Source organism: Manacus vitellinus, unplaced genomic scaffold (assembly GCF_001715985.3).
Source record: "Manacus vitellinus isolate BGI_N305 unplaced genomic scaffold, ASM171598v3 scaffold_5_pilon, whole genome shotgun sequence".
Taxonomy (NCBI): domain Eukaryota; kingdom Metazoa; phylum Chordata; class Aves; order Passeriformes; family Pipridae; genus Manacus; species Manacus vitellinus.
The window spans coordinates 17,269,045-17,290,211 of record NW_021940682.1 but is presented as its reverse complement, the minus strand read 5'-3'; the positions used below and the strand labels follow the sequence as shown (position 1 = coordinate 17,290,211).

Here is a 21,167-nt window from a genome sequence, read left to right as displayed (position 1 = left end):
ATATTCTTGATTTGTCATTAAGCCTAAACATCCCAGAATTAACATCACGCACCGGAATGGTTCACGTTTTTAGCTCCCATAAACCACTCCCGCCCTCCCCGCGGCGCCCATACGGACAGCGCTGCCCCTTTAAGGCGAGGCCGACGCCCCGCCCCCGCCCCTTCGATGACTCATCTGCCTTGCTATGGCTGTCGTACCGCAGTCAGCGGCCCGTCCCGCCCCCGTCCCTCGCACCCGTTAGCTTCCCCAGGTGCTCGCAGCCCATTGGCCAGCCCCCGCGCCGCTCACCTGCGTCTCTCCGCGCCTGATTGGCGGGGGCGTGCGCGGGCGCTTCCGCGGTTGCGAGGCGCCGGCCGGCGTGGGCGCGGCGCGCTGCGGGAGTGGGGGGCGCCTGCTCTCGGCGGGCCGGGCGCGGGCGGCTCGGGCGAGATGGAGCCGTGACCAGGTGAGCGCGAGCTTCGCCGTCGGCCGGGACACGCGGGCGTCGCGGGGCCCGCCGGCGGCACGGAGAGGGTGGGAGTGGAGCGCGGGCCGCCCCGAGGGGCCCCCCTGGGGGCACGGCCGCCCCCCGGCGCGGCGGCGCTGCGCCCTTCCCGGAGCCCCCGCGCTGTGCCGGCGCTGCCCGTCCGGCGCGCTCGGCGCCCTGCCCGCCGCACACTCCTGCAAGGGGCTCCCGGGCGCCCGCGTTCCCTGGGTCGGCGGTGGGTGTTTTTCGGGGATCTCTTCCCGGCGTTCCAGGCCGGGCAGTGCTGACAGGAGTCCCCGAGGGCTCAGGCAGCAGCCGCCTCCTGCCGCCCCCACCGGGCTCTCGGGAGCGGGGGTGACTTTTTCCTCTGGAAAGATGCTTGTCTGTGCTATGGCTGGGTGCATATTTGAGGTAACATCCCTGTGTCCCAGCCGTCTGTCGCCCTCTCCCTGACTGTAAAATCTTGTGTCAAAGAGGACTGTAATTTCTCATACTCTCCGATCCCAGGTGAAAGCTCACCGATCTCCATGTGTGTTAGTGGAAATGCCCTCCTGAGACCTGGATCTGTGTACCCTTACACTTAATCATGCAAACTTTGTGTTTTACACGGTTCTGTATGATGCTGTTTTGCAAGATGAACTGTGAGTGGGCTGAGTAAGGGGTTTCAGGTTTGCTGCTGCTTTATAGCAGTTCCTTTCTGGTATTGTTTGTCCAGACAGTCTCCGGGCCTCTGCTATGAAACTGCATCTTAACCTACATCCATAGGAATTACATTTTGAAGACATTAAAAATGTTTCTGTTTGAGTCTACAGCCTCCTTTTTGGTTCATGAAAACCAAAATGTGCTTTTTGGTTTTGTTAGGATCTGAAGAAACAGCTCTGAATATTTGGAAAATATAAAATGTAGCTGTTCTAGGCTGACTGTGTATATCCCAACATTTTGTCTGTATATCAGATTTGTATTTGACATCAGGGCTGGTTAGCCATGGCATAGCTGACTTATTGAAATAATGTTTTCTAATTGTGTGTTGGTTTTACTTTCAGCTATATATAAGTGTAAGCTCTGAGCAGTGATTTCAAAATATACCTTTTGCTTGTGCAGAACCTCCTCAATAGGCTTTTGTAAAGACACTATTAAAATCAGTATTGTAGAACTGCTAAAAGTGTAATGCCTTTAGATCTTCATAAGTATTTCCAAAAATACTTCAGTCATTACTGAATATGAAATGAAAGGGACACCCATTTGTTCCCATTTGCTGCAGTGATTAAATGAGTGATCTAATAGTTGTGATTAAATAGAATCTAATAATAGAATTTAAAATAAGTGTATGATTTGAAGGTAACTGTGAACTCCTGTTCTTTAGATTCATGCTTTCTGCTGAAGGGAGAAAGAGACTCAGGGTTGAAAGCAAATGCCATAAGCTTTTCAGAAGTAGGTGAATTTACCCTTCTTAATTAACAGTTATTAACTTATTGAGCCCTTTCCATTTCTTCCTCTCTTATAATTTAGATACCAAATATGATTTCAGGAAAAGAGTGAATTATTGCCAGTTATAGTTTCTTGAGCATCATATTGTTCTGCACAAAATGTAAGCATGCTGGGTTTTCTGGTTCCAACAGTTGTGGAAGCAGCTTTAATTTCTATTTAATTAAGGCCATCCACTCTCATCATCATGTGGGAGAAGGCTCTGAAATCCTGAGGCAATAAGCAGATCATGAAATAAAATACAAAGAAAGGGAGTACAGAAGACATTTTGACATAGGACTAAAAGAATATGGCATTTTCCCAAAAGCAGTCTTTAAGTTTTCCTCCCCTTGAATATGAAGTAATGGGAAACCCTTAGGTTTGAGGAGGAGTACTTGCTTGTGTTTTTTTTTAACTCTGACTTCTACTGGCATGGTAAAGCAGCAGCATTTTTCACAGACTCTTTCATCCTGATACTTCTAAGTGAAATGTACATTCAGGCAATCAAATTAATAGTTATTTAATAATAATAATAAAAAGCCCTACTGGATTTCCTTCACTGTTGAGCCATGATTGCATTACTGTATGGTATTTAGTGGGGAAGAGGGCAACTGTGCTAGATAGAGAAGAGGATCAGAACCAAAAAGGTTTGGGTGTTAGAGCACAAAGATAAATTCTTAGGATGTATCAAAACGTTATCACAAGATTAATTATTACATACATTTGGAATGTGCAGGGTGTCTCCATATATGCTTTTTACTTCGAAAACACAATTTATAGCAGCTCTGAGTCTTTGCTCTCTATACCCAACTGTCCTTCCTGTGTTGTAGATAATAAAATTGGTCTGTCTCAATGTCTGTTTACTTACTGATAACTCAGTTTTGTGATTAAGATCCCTTTTGAAGAGTACAGTTGATTTCCTCCATGTAAAAAGAGGTAACAATTAGCAAATCTTATAGTTACACAAGGTTCTTCCTTTAAAGATTTTTTTTTTTTTATCAACTGTGTCCTGAGGGTCACTGTCTTTTCCTGAGAAACTGTTGGAGAGGAAACAGAAAAGGCAACTGTTCAGCGGTCTGAAACTGTCAAACACCTACTCTGGGAAAGCCAAATCTAATTATTTCCTGTTGGACATATTGCTGAACTGAGACTGCAAACAGAGGATGTGGTTACACAGACATTTCTTTTAGTGGTAGTACTGTCTTGAACAGCTCATATTCCCATCTGCCTTTTTTTTTCCTCCCCATCGTGTGCTGTCACCTCAGTAGTGATGGTGTGTCTGTGGGGCTGCATCCTGGGCCTGTTAGAGACCTGATTTTTAATCTGAGCTTGTTCTATTCCTCTCCCTCTCAGACCCCCAAATAAAAGATGGGGGAGGGCTGAAGGAATGTGTAGCTACAGTGGAGGGAGAGCAGAAGTGGATTAGTAAGAGCTGCAGCTAAAGGGAACCATAGTTTAAAACTCTTCTATGATTCTTTTACGCATGTGCATCAGATGAAATGGATGAGTTTGTGTGAATTCAGAAACTCATTTCTATGTCAATACTCAGTTCAGTTCTTCAGGAACACCCGTGTGTGGTTAATGTGTATGTTTTTCCTTCCATCCTTTGAGTGCCTTACAGAGTGCAAACAGTGGTAAGTGGGTTCTTCGGGGGAAATGAATGGCATTGGGGTGGGGACAGTTTTCATTACCAGTCTTAGGTATGCCGTGCTGGTCAGTCAATGCCTTCACATTTTTAAATGTGGGTTGTCCTGGTGGAGAACAAACAAAAAAATACAGGAATCTGACATCAGTCTGATAGTCTGTTTTCAGATGTGAAGAAACTACTGCTAACAGTATCTCACTTTCTTTGATCCTTTCCTATTTCTTATAAAATACACTTATTTTCCACCCAGATAAATTTTAGTTTTTCACTGGGTAAGGTGCTGTAATTGTTTAAATTAGATTGGTTTATATTTCAGAAATTGGAGTAATGGATTTAGTTTGTGCAGCATTCCTTTCCCCTTCCCTCCCCCATTTTCTTCTGTGTGTGCACAGCATCATTATTCTTGTGTGAAGAAATATTTTGGATTTAGGCACACGGCCATATTGATAACATCTCCATAAGAAGGTGAAATTTAACACAGTCACAAGTCTTTCTAAGTCTTGAAAGCTAAAGGCTGAGCTTTTAATTGGGAATTTCTTGTGCACCTTAACCTCATGCCATCCATCTGCTTTTGCTCTCCTACCACAAACTAGCGTGTCGACTGCTTCTACTTATCCTTCTTAATTAACTTGTGCTCCCTATTTCAGCTTGTTTGGGCCCTGCTGATCCAGAAAAGCAGGGTTTTTGTGGAGCACAGCAGAGGAAGCCTGGTAGCTGCTGCTGCATGTGCCAGCATGTTATTTGTTAAGCGTTGATTATCGGGGGCTGCCTCTGTGGCACTGAAAAAAAAATTTTCCCCTGGACATGGTCAGGAACTGCTGCTGCTGCCACCGGCTCTGCTTGCCATGGGTGCATGAAATGTGTATATACCACAATGCAGGGGCCCCTGACATAAAGCAGTGCAGAAATTTGCCTATTTTGTCATCTTCAGTGAGGCAAATAAATGTGCTGACTACATGTCATCTTCGTGTTAGGGGAACAGGAGACTGAAATGATATGTCTAGTTTTGTGAAATTAATTTTGGTTTGGGACAGTCTACATCACAGATTGTTTCAACCTCAAATTAATGCTTCCTGTAATATATGGCAATTACAACTAGTTCTAGCCACACTAGGGAGAGGGGGTGTGGTTCCTTGAGTTCTACCCTTGCTGTGGTTTAGTGGAGCACTGAGGATGTGTCTTCACTGCACGATTGATCCATGCGTTCAGCACCCTCTTTAGACTTACTCAAATGAGATCATCCTTTACACACAACCATACCCATGTTATGATGAACTAATTCTTTCTGCAGCTGTTTATGTGTGTGAAGGTACGGCTCTGAGCAAAGATTAGACAAGATTCACTTTCTATCAGTTACAGGGAAGCTTTTTCTCCTTAAGGAAGAAACTTTTGGGAAAAAAACATTGAAAGACTCTACTTGAATGATTTCTTTTTTAAAAATTATTACTACTTTAACCCTCTTTAGTGATCTTTATAGCAATATAAGAAGTTTTGAACATAATGTGATTACAGTCTGCATTGTAACCTAATTTCTGTCCCACTGTGTAAGATGGACCCAAACCTGGATGAGAGTTTTCTTAGAGTGATTGGTAGGGCCAAGTTAATATTAGGCCTAATATTACTCTCTGAATTCTCTCTCATATGTCTTGTCGGGCATGCTTTACTGGAACAGATCACTTGGAGTCTGAATCTTTTCAAAGCCTCCATCTGAGAGACATGATGGGTGTTGGAAGGATGTGATATGAGTTCTGCATTGCCGTATTCAGATCAGACTTGTGAATCCTGTCAGTGAGTTTCTGTGTTGTTCAGACGTGCTCAAGCTCCAAGTCACCAGTGAAGGCAATAAGCCATTGTAATCACCGGAATAGCAGCCATTTGGCTTGAACATGTAAACACTGACATATAAACATTTCCATTGGATGGAGAAGTTTATCAGCAAGATGAGACTTCTGCATTTCTTAGAGATGACACTATTTTTTCTTCAGAAAACCTAGGACAGTAGAGTTTTGCCTGCATTGACTGTATAGTGAGAGGAAAAAGGAGTGTTGGAGGAATGTTTTGATTGTGCTATGAGCAAAGAATAATAAAAGCAGTTTAACTGTGGAATTTTGCCAGAAAACGTTTCAGTTATCAGATTAATCTTTGCTCACTTGCTGCAGTATAGGAGGGGCAGTAAAAGAGCTTGTCTTTCATTACAGTTGTAAGGCTGTTCTGCTGAATTTTTGTGAAGTTTGACTTGGTTTTGAAGACAGGGTGTGTCTGTGTTCTGTCTTCAAACTGGATTGAAATTCCATGGAGTGAGTGAATAAGGATAATGACAGGAATATATTATACCTGCAGCATCTCTTAGCTTAAGGCACACACGTATTAGAAAAAAGTTGACGACTGTCCGTGCCTATTGCAAGCCAATTTGACTCCTACTTGGGGTTCAGATGGCTAAGAATAAATCTCAGGATGCAATACTTTAACCACCTCTGATTGAGCAGGAACTTCAATGACAAATAGGACTGAAAGTTTTAAAGTTGACCTTTTATTGGCCAGAGTATCTGGAATAAAACTTTAGTTCTTAGTAGAAAAAGAAAGATAAATATCTGGTGTCCTGGAGTATGAGTTTTACATGGGAGAACAAGGATGTCTGGACTCCTGAGCAGGCTGATGGAAGTGCTGGAAAGTCAGGAGGAGTAAATAAACTGAGGCAAGAAAGTTATTGCAATAATCAGTCCTGTTTTCTGAGTGTGTGCTTGCATGTACACACGCACACAAGTTCTTTTTCACAAGGATAGTGTTAAGTTTTTGCAGAGATGCCAAAGCCCCTGAGTGTGTGCGTGTCCCATATTGTGCCAGGTGAGGTGTCTGTCTGGCCTGGTGTTTGATTGTTGATTACAAATGCCTTGGAAGGGATGTAGAACTGGGGGTGTACAGAGAGGTTCTTCCCCTTCTGCCTCACCCTCCAGCTGAGTAGGAATAGCCTGATACATTCTTCAGACCTGGAATATTTAGCAGTTTGAAGTTTTCCAGAAAAAAATTTGCTGAAGAAAACACAAAGATTGTTTTGGTTGGTTCTGGGGTTTCACTTCTGTAAAAGATTAGCAGATGCCCTGTACCAAGTGGTAGGAGAGGCTGATAAGAAAAGACTCAATGTGAGAGCTGTCTGGATTCAAATGAGATTTGGGAGAATGTGGATCATAAGTGCTGGAAATTAAATGCAGCAGCCTGATGATTGTCCAGCTTTATCAGCACTGTTGTAATCTAATATTGGAAGATAATATTCAGTGAACCAAGATTACTGGAAATTAGGGATTGTCCAGCAGAAATCTTCAAATGAAACACATCCCTAACTTTTCCACGCTTTCGTGTGTGAAAAGTGGTTTCAAGGGTACCTGAGTCTCAAAAAAGCCAAAACCCCAAAGCAATCAGTAAACACCAAAATAAAAAACTACTCAAACCCAAAAGATTACAAAAACTGGCACTAGGGCAAAGATTTAATATATGGATAAATATCACTCACTTATAATTTGTGATTTAACAAACCAACACCATCACAACCAGACACTCCATACCTGAATTTTGATGTTATGTGCTTAATGCTGTCAGAAGAATACTCCAGCAAAATTATTTTGCCAAATTATGTCAGGTACTTTATTATCATGTTGGAATAGCAAACTCTTAACAGTGGTTAATTGTTTACATCTTTGTGGAAGACTTTCCTCGACTTTCTGAGGCCTTTTTGCCTTGCCTTTTAGGAAATCTAGGATCTGCAATTCTGTGAAAAGTACATTTTAAGTATATACTTGGTTTTGTAGCCTTGCATCATTATCATGTTTTCAGTTGTATCAGTTTGGCTATTTATTAAAGAAAAGTAATTGCTTGTTACGGATTCTCACGTTAAATTAATTAGGCAGTTGTAAGTAATTCTAAATATTGACTTGATGACAAATACTGTAAGAGGTGGCAGAATGAATTCTTGATTCTGTGATAGAGCCATGATTAATGTGTGCTGACACATTTTATTCAAAGAAAAATAGAAACATTCTCTGTAAGGGAAGCCTGTAAAGTAGTAGAGTCACCTTTTTTTTGATTTGTATCTTACTGTAAATCGCTTCTTCAAATCGTTAACTGGAGAGTCGACCTAGTAGGTGTGCAATTCATTACTGTAGCTGCTGCTAAACTGTGGCCTTCTTTAATTTGCTGGGTGGGGATCAGAAAACTTTCACATTTTGTGATATGCCAACTGCCCAAGCATCGAGACTAATCAGTCTAATTGGTCTTATTCCTTCTCATGTTGAAGTAGTAGATAGCTCATTCTATTTTTTGTGTTTCATTGGAACTGTGGTAATGCTTCTGTCCAAAGTCCATCCAGTCTGAAGTTTGTATTTAGGGAGGTGCCTGGTTTTTTTAATTTGATGTTATTGACAGAATATCATGGCATCTCAACTGCAGTTTTGTGCTTCTGATGTCTAGGAAGCCCTGAAGTCTGAAAGCTTGGAGGAGGAAATGGAATAGAAACTTCATGTTAAAACCTTCCTATGATGATTTGTATTTTTTTAAAGGTGGCTAAGGAAGTAGGAGTGAAAGTATGGCAACTACAAACCAACTTCTGACACCTGCCACTGAGACAACAGTCTTCCAGAGCCTCTGAAGTAATTTTTTTCTAGTCAAGTACTGCTATGCACACCTGTTCAGGCTGTATTGCCAGAGCAAAGTGGTGTGTTACTTCAGTACGTTTAGGAGTTTTTAAGGTGCACAGGAAGGTTATCCTGGGCCCTCACCCCCCAAAAAAATGGAATTCTCATTGCAGTCTTGACAAATCTCTGAAATGTACTTTTTTACTTTTCCCTGTTTTTGTTTGGATGGATGTAATAAACTAGTCATAACAGGCTACAGCTTCTACCATCCAGTGTTTAAGAATGATTTCAGTACAGGGACAAGAAAACTGAGTATCATTTGGTGAATATTCTGCCTTAGTAGATCTCAAACACTGCATTCTTCAGAACTGACTAACCAGCTGTCCTAAAGTAAAAGTTCTGCTCTGCAAGTAGCATGGGTATGTATATACAAGTGTGGCAGTCTTGATGGTATTTCAGTCCAACTTCTGTTGCGTGTGCCAAATGAATTAAAGATTCTATGTAAAAAGAATCCTAGATAAAGAACTTCGCTCCTTACTCTTAAAGCAGAAAATGGGCTGTGCTGTGTTTAGTTTTGTTTGGTTGTTTGTTTTTAAATCTCTGACTATCTGTCCTATTTTCTCTTTCAGTGACTGCAGAGAGAGCTGCTGGCATGGAAGTGAGCTGGGTTTGTCCGTGGGAACTGTGAGTAAGGTGTGTGTTGTGTTCTTTTTGCTGTCTTTAGTCTGCCCCTTTTGTTTTTATGTGCTGAATTGAAAATTGCTTGTGGTCACTGAACGTGAGGAATAGTATTGTTTAGAGATAAAATATATAAATATTTTGAATTTGCATTGATGTCAAGTGTAACATCTGTGCATCAAGGACTTTATAGTGTTAACAGCATAAACAGCACACTTGCCCACTTTTCAATGCTGCTGAGCAATTATAAGACTTGTTTTAAAGAAAGAAGCAGAGAAGGTTGAATTTGCTATCCTTTGAATCGGCAAAGAACAGCAGCGTTCCAATTCCCCCACCCTTCCACCATGTTCTTTACTCACATTCATTAGATTTACATGTTAGGGAGCACCTCTTGAGTACTTGCTACTTCTTTTCAATAAGCTGGTTAACTTAAGCAAGACAGTGATATTGATATATGCTTCTCCGTGAATCACTGAAGAAAAATCTTACCAATTTTTCAGTAGGGGGGAGATCCAAGGGTGGAAAGTTTGTTCTTGTAGGGGAAAAAGGGAACAGAGTATCTAGTAACTCAGTCTCAATTGCTGGGATTTTCACTTAATGAATGTCATATTGGGTAGTAGAATATGCCAATAAATGCAAAGAAATTTGAATTGCACGCCCAGTGTCCGTTGATGGGGAGGAGAGACAAAATCAATTCAGATTGGTTTAATTTCTGTAGACAGTTTCATAGTCATGACTAAAGAATGTGACTGGGGTCAGAAAACTTCTTCCAGACTCTGTTTCAGACTTTGGTTTCACACTGTACTTGAGGTAATTGAAAGCTGTCATTTTTTCAATGGGCGGGCCTTGTGCTCCTCGATTTTTTGTTTGTTTGTTTAGGGTTTGTTTGTTTAGGTTTTTTGTTTGCTTTTCTAATGAGATCTAACAAATCTGTGGTTGCAGGGTTCAGGTTGCTAGCACAGTGGGAAAACAAGCATGTTCCAAGGTGTAGCTTTTCATCAGAACAGCAAGCTGAATTGACTTGCTCTGTGGCTGCAGTCACTACTTGAAGGAGAGAAGGTGAGAATTTCAAACTGAGGTGAGGTGATACAATATGGATCTACACTCTCAGTCACAGCCTAGGATCAGACTGAATTAGTTAAAATATAAAACTACTTCCTCAGGCACGCTAAAGTAAGTTACCAAAAACATTGCCATAAAATCCTTAAGATTCTATAAGTTCTGCAGTTTTGCCTGCTACTTTGTGCTGACATGAACACTTGTGCCAGGAACTGAACTGACTGAAATCTAACTACTTTATCTTGGTTTAATTCTTTTTTTTTCCTTTTAAAAATTTATTTTCTTTTAGTCTAGATTTGTTCCCTGGGCTGTCTTTCCTTTCTTGCTCAAGTCACCACTTTATTATGTCCCAGGCCATCCAGTTCTTGTCCCAAATTCCAAATCTTCTGTGTTTGAAAATGTATTGTTTCTTTTGAGGTCTTATTTCCACGCTTCTCTTGTCCAGTGAATTTCTCATCTCAATCTGCCCTAAATCCACATTCACCAAGAGTTTCTTCATATTTTCTCAGCCATGAATTTCCAAGTCAAAGCTCACATCTGGCTGCAGATTGTCAGCATTCCCTTTTCTAGTTTGCTGCAGCCTCCCTGTTTCCATTGGTTGTTGGCATCTGTTGCCACATGCCTTTGCTGCTGGCTGAATCCATTGCTTCCCCTAGTTGCCCCTATGGGGTGGGAAGGAATGCTTTGCCTCCGACATGAAGGAAAACTTAAAAGATGCATCAGACAGCAGTTGCAAGGAGGTCAGTCAGAAGGTGGTGAAAAACAGGCAATCCTGTTCTAAACACACTGCAGTCCATCATGCGTTTCTTTGGCAGCAATGCAGGCTCAAAACAGCTTGCTCCCTTTCTTGGCTCCCTCTGTTTTGCTGGCATAGCTGTTTCTGTGGCCATGGTGAGCCACTCTGGGGAACACATGCTCCTGGAAAGAAGTGTTTTCTCCTAGATTATTTTTCATCTGGTCTAGTACATGTTGTCTCTGTAAGATTTGTGTTGGTTTCACGATGAGGAAGGTATGAGAGCAGGAATGTGTAGCAGGCTGCTTAAGTTGGCACCACTGCTAGATGTTTAAGTGTGCTCTTTGACATTACAGTTAAGTTGATCTTTCAGTGTGCTGCTCTTGCAAAGGCTGGTCAAACCTCTGCACAGCTGTGTGCTCCTACTTCCTTTGCATCAGAGCTTGTGATTGTGCAGCCCCAGGGCACATCCAACTAGCTGACTGATCCTGGAAAAAAATGGTTTCTAATCTTTTGCAGAGTGGATTGTCTGCTGGTTCGGCTGACCTGAGTCACCCTGTGGGTGCACAATCATTAGGTCAGACAAAAGGGAAGCTGCAGGAACCAACAGCTTGGTAGCAGAAGGCTGGATTCCTCTTTTAATTAGGATGTTGAGCCTATATCATGACCAAGGCCTAAAATATACTGGTGTACCTATTGATACATGACACCTGAACATCACGTCTTTTTTGGTCTCTTTTATTCTTTGAACTTCAGCAGAAATTGTTGTTTCTTCAGTAGCCATCATCTTTAGTCTCACAAACTGGATCATTCATTCAGCACACTAAGAGGTATGATAGAATTAGGTGTCTATAAAGTACTTCACTAGTTTAAGGCTCAGCATCCTCTAAAATTGGAAGAATGTCTTCCTCATTCATACTTTGAGCTTAAATAAGATCTTCAGAAATTGGTAGAGAGTTCATTGTTTTTTTCATCAAGGATTGTTTATTATAAATATCACTGTGAATCTCAAAACTAGCTTTGGTGTTATCAGTTCTTCTGTGCGCCCAGAGGTCATGAGATTGAAAGCCACAAAGTTCCTCCAAATATTGAAGCATGAAAAGTATTTCTTAAAAATATCTGGAATGGCAAACTACATTTCTTAGCCTATTTGTGGCTTTAAGAAATGAATGTTTAACTATGATTTTTCAAGACCTCTTTAAGACTTTCTATCACTGCGGGACTGAGTGAAACAAATGTATTTTGTGAAGGAAGTACTTAGGACTTAAGAAATATCGTTCTTGATGAGTGGTTATTAAAATCATGTGCAAAGCTGTTTGTCTGCAGCACAAATTATGCAGTTGATTGCTTTGCACTAGATATGCATCTTTTCTCCCTCAAGTCCTCACATCTCTATACAGCTGTTCATGCCTTTTGTCTGATAATATTGCTTGCCATTTTCTTGCTGACCCAAGCATGTTTTGACTCTTGTACTGATAGATTTGCTAGAGGTGGTAGCAGAGAGACACAATGATGATTCAAAGATATCCTCTCTTACTGTAGTGTTACTGGCACAGTACACATACAAATACAGATTCTTTAGCTCAGATAAACTTGTGCTGATTTGAGTTTTACCAGCATCTTTGTTCACATGTGTTGCAGTCTTTGCCTTTATAATACAATCTTTGTAGAGTAGTGGCTTGTGATTATGGTAAAATGGACATCTTACACCTCCAAATCACTAGCTCTAATCCAGAAAGAATTTGGTTACATTTTGACTGCTTTTGCCTCCTCCTACCCCCAATTACTATGAAAGTGAAGGCAGCTGATGACAGGTTTATTTTGCAGAAGACAAATGTGTGTGGAATGTGTGTGTTAAAGTTCCATGATCTAAGAAGGTCTCTCTTTAGTGATCTACATAGTTTAGTTTCTTAACGTCATTCCTCAGGAACAAGTTCTCAAGGCTGTTCCCCCTCCAGGGTACAGTCTGTGATGTTGCTTACTGTATTATATAAGTAAGCCTTGTTGCTTACTGTATTATATATACTTTATGGACAGTTACATGTTAACTCTCAATTAAGTGGAGAAATAATTCTGCCAACAGTTGCATGCCTGAGTTAAGCTGACTGCCAGGAAATGAAATAATTTTTTTAATACAAATTTGTAGGTCTTCCTGTTGGTGATTTTTCTTTGCTATCTAAAGGTAAAAGGAATATCTCTCACTATGATTGTTATAGCTTTTCAAGCTAATGTGATGCTTCTCTTTCAGCTGCTGAAAACTGCACTTCTTCTAGGTATTCTTTTGATTTCTGATGACCTGGGGGATAGAGTTGCCTTTGGGCATGCCATGGCATTCTCTTCCAGTCTTCTCACTCATTTCAAGGATTCGTCCACTTAAAGCCTCTTTGCCCCAAGATTGCCTCTTCTCTTGACTGAATGATCTCAGCTGGCATAGTCATTTAACAGAACACTGCTCTTGAGTTTAAAATAAAAAAAACCAAAACTGTCTTCTCAAAATAGCCCAGCTGCACACACATGCTGTTGCTATTAGGTGCTGGAGGTTGCTTAGCAATTCTTAAATCAGTAGGAAATTACTATTGCCCTGGCAACTCGGCCCTAAAATGCAAAACAAGAGAAAGCTGTTTAGAGAGGTGTCCTTTCTTGATCTGGGAATTGTGCTTTCCTCATCCCCCCTGCCCACCCCTCACCCCCCCAGTGCTTCTCTGATTTTTACTTACTTATTTTTAAATTCCTTTTATGTTTTAATTTTGAATTCCTATATGTTTTGCTCTGGTTATTGAGGTTTCAGTTTCACATTAGGGAAGGTAGTACTGTTCTTTGATTCATTTAAATACTGTCAAGACCTTGATTATGCCATGAGTATGTGAATATTGCCAAAGTCATGCAGGGGCAACAGTGTGCTCTCAGGAGCCAGGAGTGCTCAAATTATGTTGCTGTAAAGCACTAACCCACTGTCACAACAATACAAGCAGGAACCATAACACGAGGGGGAAGATGGGACTGCTCAAAAGAAACAATAGACACTACTTGTAAATATATAAATAATCATTATCCATTTCTGAGTTCTGAAGGTGTTCAAGACACTTCAATTTAAGATAGACAAACAAGGCAGAGTCAATTTTGCACAAGGTACAAAATTAAGAACCACAGCCATTAATAATTTTTAGAAAAATATTATCTTTAACAAACCTGCAAACTACAAAGACTAAACTGCTCGGAAGCTTGTTTTACATGGTAGCTTTTTAAGTGCATCCTCTTGCCATTGCAGCACTATATCACAGTAAACACACAGTAAACCTGACTACCTTACTTGCTGGTGAAAAAGGTATTCTACTTTGCATTTACCATATGACAAAATTACTTATAGAAATTTCTCTTAAAGCTGCTCATCCAGAAACACTGAAGGACAGCTCAAACCCCGGGAGGTGAAAGGGGAACAAAATAGACAGACAGTATGGAGACCTGTCTGACCAACAGTAAGCTAGTGAAAAGAAAACTGGGAGGGGGAAAAGGGATTAGGATTAGTTTCCTGTCATTTTAGCTCCATTAATCATCCCATCATAAGGGCAGACAAGCACCAGTGTTGGCACAGGGAAGCAAAAAAGGCATGTATCCAAGACCGCCCTTTTGGCAGAAGCTTAGGCCAACTTAGCTGTATCATACAACCACATCCTCTGGTTAGACACTGAACTGGCATTGCCAACAAAAGGAGCAGTCCAGCCTGCTCATTCCTCACTGCCTGTCAGCCAGCACAAGCTGAACCAGATCAAGGAACTGATCTGTGTTAAATTTGACCTGGCCACACACAAACTACTAGTTTTAATCTGCACCTGTTGCTAATCTGGCTTGCCACCCTGCCACACAAAAACTTGGCTATCATGAGGGACTATAAAGCACAAGGAAGTGAAAAAGAAATCAGGATGGCTACCTTTGATAGCAGTCATCTGAAGGTTGAAGATGGCTTAATCTATCCAACACATGCATGGTGACACAGCTGTCTGTGTAGTTGGCAATGAACTGGGGTGGCTGGTTTTCAGCTAAATAGATTCCCCAGTTGAAGAAGGGTCAGCTTCGGGATAAAAACAAGCAGCTGAACAGTGGAGGATTTAAGGGTTGGTTAAGCTGGTGTTGCTGCTGTAGAACATCTGTGGTATCACAGCCACTCTTGTCCCAGAAGCAACTGGCCCAAAAGTAGAAAAATGCCATGATAGAAAGCTTTTGCCTGGTTAGGCAACAGATCCAAATCCTTGAGGGTACTCATCCTGAAGCCCTTATTGGGGATGAGAAATACTTGCTCTTAATACTGTCCATCAGCTTCTGGATGACTCACTTAAAGATTATGATATGGTACATTTCTTTATGGGAAAGTTTCTAGTCTGTTCGGAAATGACAAGAAAACAAACATTGTAAAATTTTAATTAGGTTCTAAATATTAATCTGTGTAACTAACTGATTGATCATTTTATAATGACAGTTATAGGGTGGTATAGCTGCCTGGGAAGTCTAGAAACAGCCTTGTGTTGGTTGCAGACAAGGATTTCATGTCTTTGACAGGACTTCCAAATATTGCAGCATGAATGATTATAAATCCTCAAAGCATCTTTCAAATGCCTCTATGCCCTCATCAGGCTTTTAATTGAAAACATTAAAATCAAACTCTTCCAATTATAGCTTTTATTGTAGTCTTGAGGACTGGATGCCTTTTTTTTTTTTTTTTCAATGTGGGAATATGTTACATACTAAGACTTGGCACTGATCTGAAAAAGAGTTCTCTTTCCCTTAGGTGGAGGCTGGATGTTTGTATGTAATAATGGTATAAGCTGGTTCTGTCCCTTGTGAAGTGCTGGGACAAGTGTTGATGATGCTACAGGGCAAACTACACCAGGAATCTGATTTAGAAGCAGAAGACTAGCTTTTACACCTGGGTCAGTTTTCTTGTTGGTTTTTTATGTGTCATTGCCGATTCTTGTTCTGGCCTGAAATGGGAGATAATGTGGAGGAAGGAGAAGGCAGGCTTACCTAATGCATTTAATGGTTCATCCCAGTTTAGTTTTATTTGAGCTGCAACCCTGCTTGGAGTAACAGAATTGTTGTCCAGACTGCTTGAGAGTCTAGACAGTCAGGCTGATTTTTTTTGTATTTTGTAGTGATGTTCCACTGCACTATGCTGGTTCAAGTGTGCCTTGTATGGAGGAATTGATCCAGATGAAAAATAACCAAGGAAAAATTGCATTTCAGCTGAATCAGCAGGATGTAGAGACAGAGCAAGAATGACTGTCAAGTCAAGGTTTGCTTAAGCTGTGTTCCTTTGATTTGGGACAAACACTGAATGACATGCCAACTAGAATTAAACTACCTTCCATCTGTGTCATTTTCTGCACGAGTTAGGAAATGTGCAAGTTCAGGTACAACTCTAGATAATCCAGCTGCCGTGCTGAAGTTTCATTGAACAATTTACTGGAGAAACTCTGGTTTATAATCCCAGTACCAATTAACACCATTTGGTATGATGTTGCTCAAGGTCATGTAGCAAACTGGTGTGTGAGCACTGATCTCTTATTCTGCTTCTTGTTGTCACTGGCTCGACTGGACTGCTTTTACTGTGGCTTGGCGCTGTGCTTTTACCTAAATTATATAGTTCCAGTGGTCTGAATAATGCAAATATATCTAGATTAGGGAAATAGATTCTGTTTTACAACACTGTTGTTAAAGTGGTGTTTGAAATGTAATTTTCCTAGTTCATGCAGGTTACAAATTCCTCTTTAAAAGAAAACCCATTATGTCAGAAGTTCCTGGGGGCATTTGCTGTTTACCTAGTTGAAGCAGATCTTATGTATTTGATATACATGAAGCTTGGTTTTCTCCTTTTGGGAAGAGGAAGGAAATCTTTCTTTTTTAGGGTAGATTGAGGAGGGAAGGTTGAGTCTCCTGCCATTCCAAATCCCTGCAGGGTGGGTGTTAGATATGTCTGTCACCTGTTTGTGATTTCAGGCCTGGCTGCGCTTGCCCTTCCGCATGAGCTGACCATCATGTGGAACCAGGCAAAGTGTAATGTCTCCAGTATGTCTCCTTCCATAAAGCAAATTGGCTTTGGCTCCTCTAAGGTGGTGGGAGCAGTCCCTACCAGCCAGCCTCCTACCTGAGCAATTACTCTTCCTTTTAGCCCCACAGGTTAGCCCATCTACAGGGACAGGCTTGAGGCCAACTATATTGGTCGTGATTTAACTCTTTCCAGCCTTTGCAAAGATTGTTAGAGTTTACCAAACTCTGTTCTTTTAAATCTGTGGTTTAAGGGTGGATGTTTCCAGGTTTTCTCTATCCATTGTAAAGAGAAGGGCACGATCCCATTTTTTTCTCTTTTCAAATTACCATTACAATTTGTTTTCAAATGGATATGATTCTGTGTTTACTTTGGACAGGAAAAATATCAGGGTGGGGGGGGGTAGGCACTTTCAAGCCAAATTTTAACTGAAGTAAAAGCAAATGCTTCATATGGCAGTAAGGTTTGGCTCAGTCTCATTTGTTTTGTTTTAACAAGTACCATGTTCAGTTGGTGGTTTTTGTTGTTTTCTGGGTTTTTTCCTCCGCCCTTCTTTTCTTTCCTTCCCTTCAGATCATGACATAGGGTCCTGGGAATGAATGTATGACAACATGGATGAAATAACATATGTTCATTACAGTAAATTCTTGCTGTTGACTTAAATATATACCGAACAAATTTTTGAAACAAATGTACTGCCGCTTAGAACTTTGTTCTGAATATTATGGAGCAAATGTTACTAATCAACTGAAGTATGAAACTGAAATGCAAGTGGGGAAAATTACTATTTGAACTCCTTTGTCAGCTATCAATTTGTTGTTGTTGTCACACTCATTCAGGTTAATTACGAGTGTTAAATGGAGAATACTTAATAAAAAACTGTATTGTTAAACACGTTGTTCCATGTTAATGCTTTTTGATTGATTTCTGGAGGATTATCCTGATGGTTTTTACTTTGCTTCTTTGCAGGTTGCTTTACCTGCATCTTTTTGAAGCTGAAGGTTAGCCTCTGGAAGTACCTTTTGCTTGCTAAATTACGACAGTGCAGCAGAGTCTTCCGAGTTTAGACTGGTTGAAACAGCAGCATGCTAAGAAGCAGGAGACTTCCGTCTTCATTAATCAAAACCAAACACGATTGCCCTTGTATAATGTCTGTTACTGTTTAAATGTTGACACAGTAACCATTTCACTGGAGACTTACAGCTGGTTTGTTTCTCTTTAAATTACTGAACAGAAAATAATTTTAATTTGAATATTGACTACTTATTTAAAGAATTATGGAAATATAATGAAACACTTTAAAATTGCTTATTTCGCTAAAGCCCTTTATATATTGCACATTTTGGTTACTGTAGCTGAGGTTTTAGACAGGCAAGTTTGTTTACTTTATGTGGAATATTTTTCTCTTATTCATTTTCACCAATCGTGACTGGGGAAGAGAGAATGAAATGAGAACTATTTTTTGAAATGCAGTTGATTTTATCTGAAAATCCTCATTTGTTGTACCCAGCTGTCCTTCCAGATTTATTATGAAGGATTACTTTACCTGACTGGAATTCAAAGAGACAGTTGTTAGAACACTACTGTTGATATAAAAGGACAGCAGTCAAGAGTTCAGCAAGGTTCTAGATTGAGTTGTTCCAGTGAAGTCAACCTATCTGTGTCTTCTCAAATTGGGTTCCTAAAGGACCAAAAGTTGAGAATGTTCTCATACTTTTAAAGAAAATGATAATAATCTGTAGTTTCATCAGTAGTTGTGGTGACGCTGTTGGAGGTTTATGTAGGTTTTTAAACTGCTGAGTGTAGCAAGTTTCGATCACTAGTTGGATTTGGATTGATGATGACAACACAAACTCTGTGCTGAACATGTTTCTCTCTAATGTGGAAGACACCACGATGAACTGGACATATGGCGGAGACTCTCATGTGAGGTTTATGGGTTTGTCTTGCAGGTTGCCATCACGAAAGCCAAAGTGGATTTCTCCGGCGTGGTGTGCCTGCCCCCTTCCGTCATTGCTGGAAATGGGCTGGACGGAGGCGGGGCTGGCGAAAATGATGATGAGCCGGTGCTGGTGTCCCTTTCGGCGGCCCCCAGCCCACAGAGTGAAGCTGTTGCCAATGAGCTGCAGGAGCTCTCCTTGCAGCCCGAGCTGACCCTCAACCTCCATCATGGCCGAAACCCCAACCTTCCTCCACTCAGTGAAAGGAAGAATGGTAAGTGGGACCAGGCACTCATGTCTCACATAGTGTGTCCTCACTAAGGAAGTACTGTGGTGATGTCATGGTACATGTTCTGATGACAGATCTGCTTTTTAGTGCTTCTTACAGTGGTTTTTTTTGTAGGAAGAACTAATAATGTAGAGTTCACAAGACTGAGTTACACTAATTGATTGGAAGGATTGATGTTACTGGCTGTGAAGGTTCCACAGAGCTCCAGTGATAAATACTTTATATTATTATTTTAGGTCAATACCAGACACAGCTTCCACGTACTTTGTGGTGACTAAATGTTGTGCAAAGCTGAGACAGTCAATCAAAGGAAGTGTTAGCTCATTTTCAGACTGTAGCCATCTGTAGATCTGTTTTCTTTGCCACCTTGGTCTGCGCTTACCAAGGATGAGTAACTTGCTCACTGCAACTGCCTGAAAGGTTTGTCAGACTTATTGGAAGGAGAAACAAGACCTAGAGTGAAAAATTTAATATCCTAATAGGCCTTCTGATCCTAGAATGAGAATGGCCTACCTATGTTTCTCAAGTTGCAGGTACCTTATGGGCAACTATTTAGTGGGTGACAGTTTAGTGGCAAAATACAGGGTCAGTCAGTGACCGGAATTCCTGGCTTTGAAAGACTGTTAACTATCTGAAGCTCAGGGTCACCAGGCTGCTGTGCACATTCAGCCTCATCCTGTGACAGACTGATGAAACCATTTGATGAGTGGTGGCTTCTGTTTGGGGCTTCCTTTTGGTGATCTCCCTTCACTCCATCCTCTCAGGTGTACGTTGGTGACTCTTGGCAGTATGAAGGTCTTGCTATAGTCTGAATTCATGCTATCACCTGTGAGGTTACTAAGGATTTGAACATAATTGGGTCCTGTGTGCCTTATAGTGTTGGACATTGTAGAGTTGCATAGCACAGCATATTGGAAATGCTGAGGACCTTTGGAGTGACTTTATAGCCAAAACATAATGCTTATGGTAAAGTGATTTAGAATATTTGCAGTAAGTTGGATTAGAGGGCTACCTCACTTAACATGCTTGGATCTTTATGTCCAGAAACTAAGCATGCCCTTCTCTGAATAGTGTATCAGTATTTTGCTGTTTGGAAGAATTAATTAACTTAAACCCAAAATGTTGTTTTTTAAGTGTAAAAAGAGTTTCCTTACATTATATCATGATTATGTGATCACAGTTATGTTTACAGGCCTTGAAATGGAGAAAATAGAAACTGCAAAAACAGAACCAAAAGCTTCTAATACTTAATGTTTGCAGTCTTCTAAGTATAAGATAAAAGACAACAGGTGGAGATAAAGGTGGTGATGGTAAATAGAAGAAAATTGGAACATTAGCATGGTAGACTGATTTCAGCACATCTGAACTAGAGGTACACTGGGGCATTTTATAGTTATGAAGACAAGGAGAGATTTCAAATGGAATTTAATTAAGATACTATCAAACTGATAGAGAGCTTGAAGGCAACATGGGAAAAGCACATGAGCCTTTGTTTCCAGCACCTGACAGCTGACCACCTTAAGGTGACATTGTGATTTTTCTGGAGGCAGAGTTCTTCTCTTAGCAAATAAGGCATGATCAAAGGTCCTGAACTGGGAAGAAGCAGTTAATTCTTGATGCCACAGGGAAAGGGATACTAGTGTTGGGAACAGATGAGAGTACCTTTTATAAAAATGAAACTTGGAGCAAGCACTTTGAATGATATTGTTATGGTCAGAGGAAAGCATATTCTGTTACAGGAATGAGTCTTTGTAGGATTCAGTTGTTTGATTAAGTTTAAAAATTGGTATCTTGGGAATATTTTACAGAAATAGATGGTTTTCCTCTATCAGAATAATGTTATTTTTATGGACTCAACCTTGGAGCTATTATCACTGTGGTCTGCAAATCTACTTGACTTGAACAGGTTGTGTTTTAAAAGTATCTGGAAAGGAACACCCCTGCCCATACCTTTTGCCAAAGAAAATCGGGATATGCCCGGAAATGACTCATTAGGTGGGTCTTTTCAGAGCTGATTCTTTATCAGGGCTCAGCACAATAGTGGAAATTTTACTGCTGGAGGGGCAGCTTTTCAGACTAGATGTAAAGTCCAAAGTTCCTGATCTGGATTACCTGAATATACCTTATCTTTGGAGGTACACAATGCTTTTTTCTCCCAGGCTGCAGTATGCTATGTGTTGTTTGTGTGTACATTCATTAAAGTATTATGGGACTGAAAAGTGCTGTTG

The 21,167-nt window shown here is 40.8% G+C and overlaps 1 long non-coding RNA gene across 1 annotated transcript; it reads left to right on the top strand.

The window, feature by feature from the left end:
* Positions 1-410: 410 nt before the first annotated feature.
* Positions 411-18,773, top strand: LOC108641042. The gene is made up of 4 exons (XR_001921699.2): positions 411-445; positions 8,830-8,893; positions 9,821-9,937; positions 18,663-18,773. It is a non-coding gene; the product is annotated as an uncharacterized LOC108641042 (long non-coding RNA).
* Positions 18,774-21,167: the final 2,394 nt, after the last annotated feature.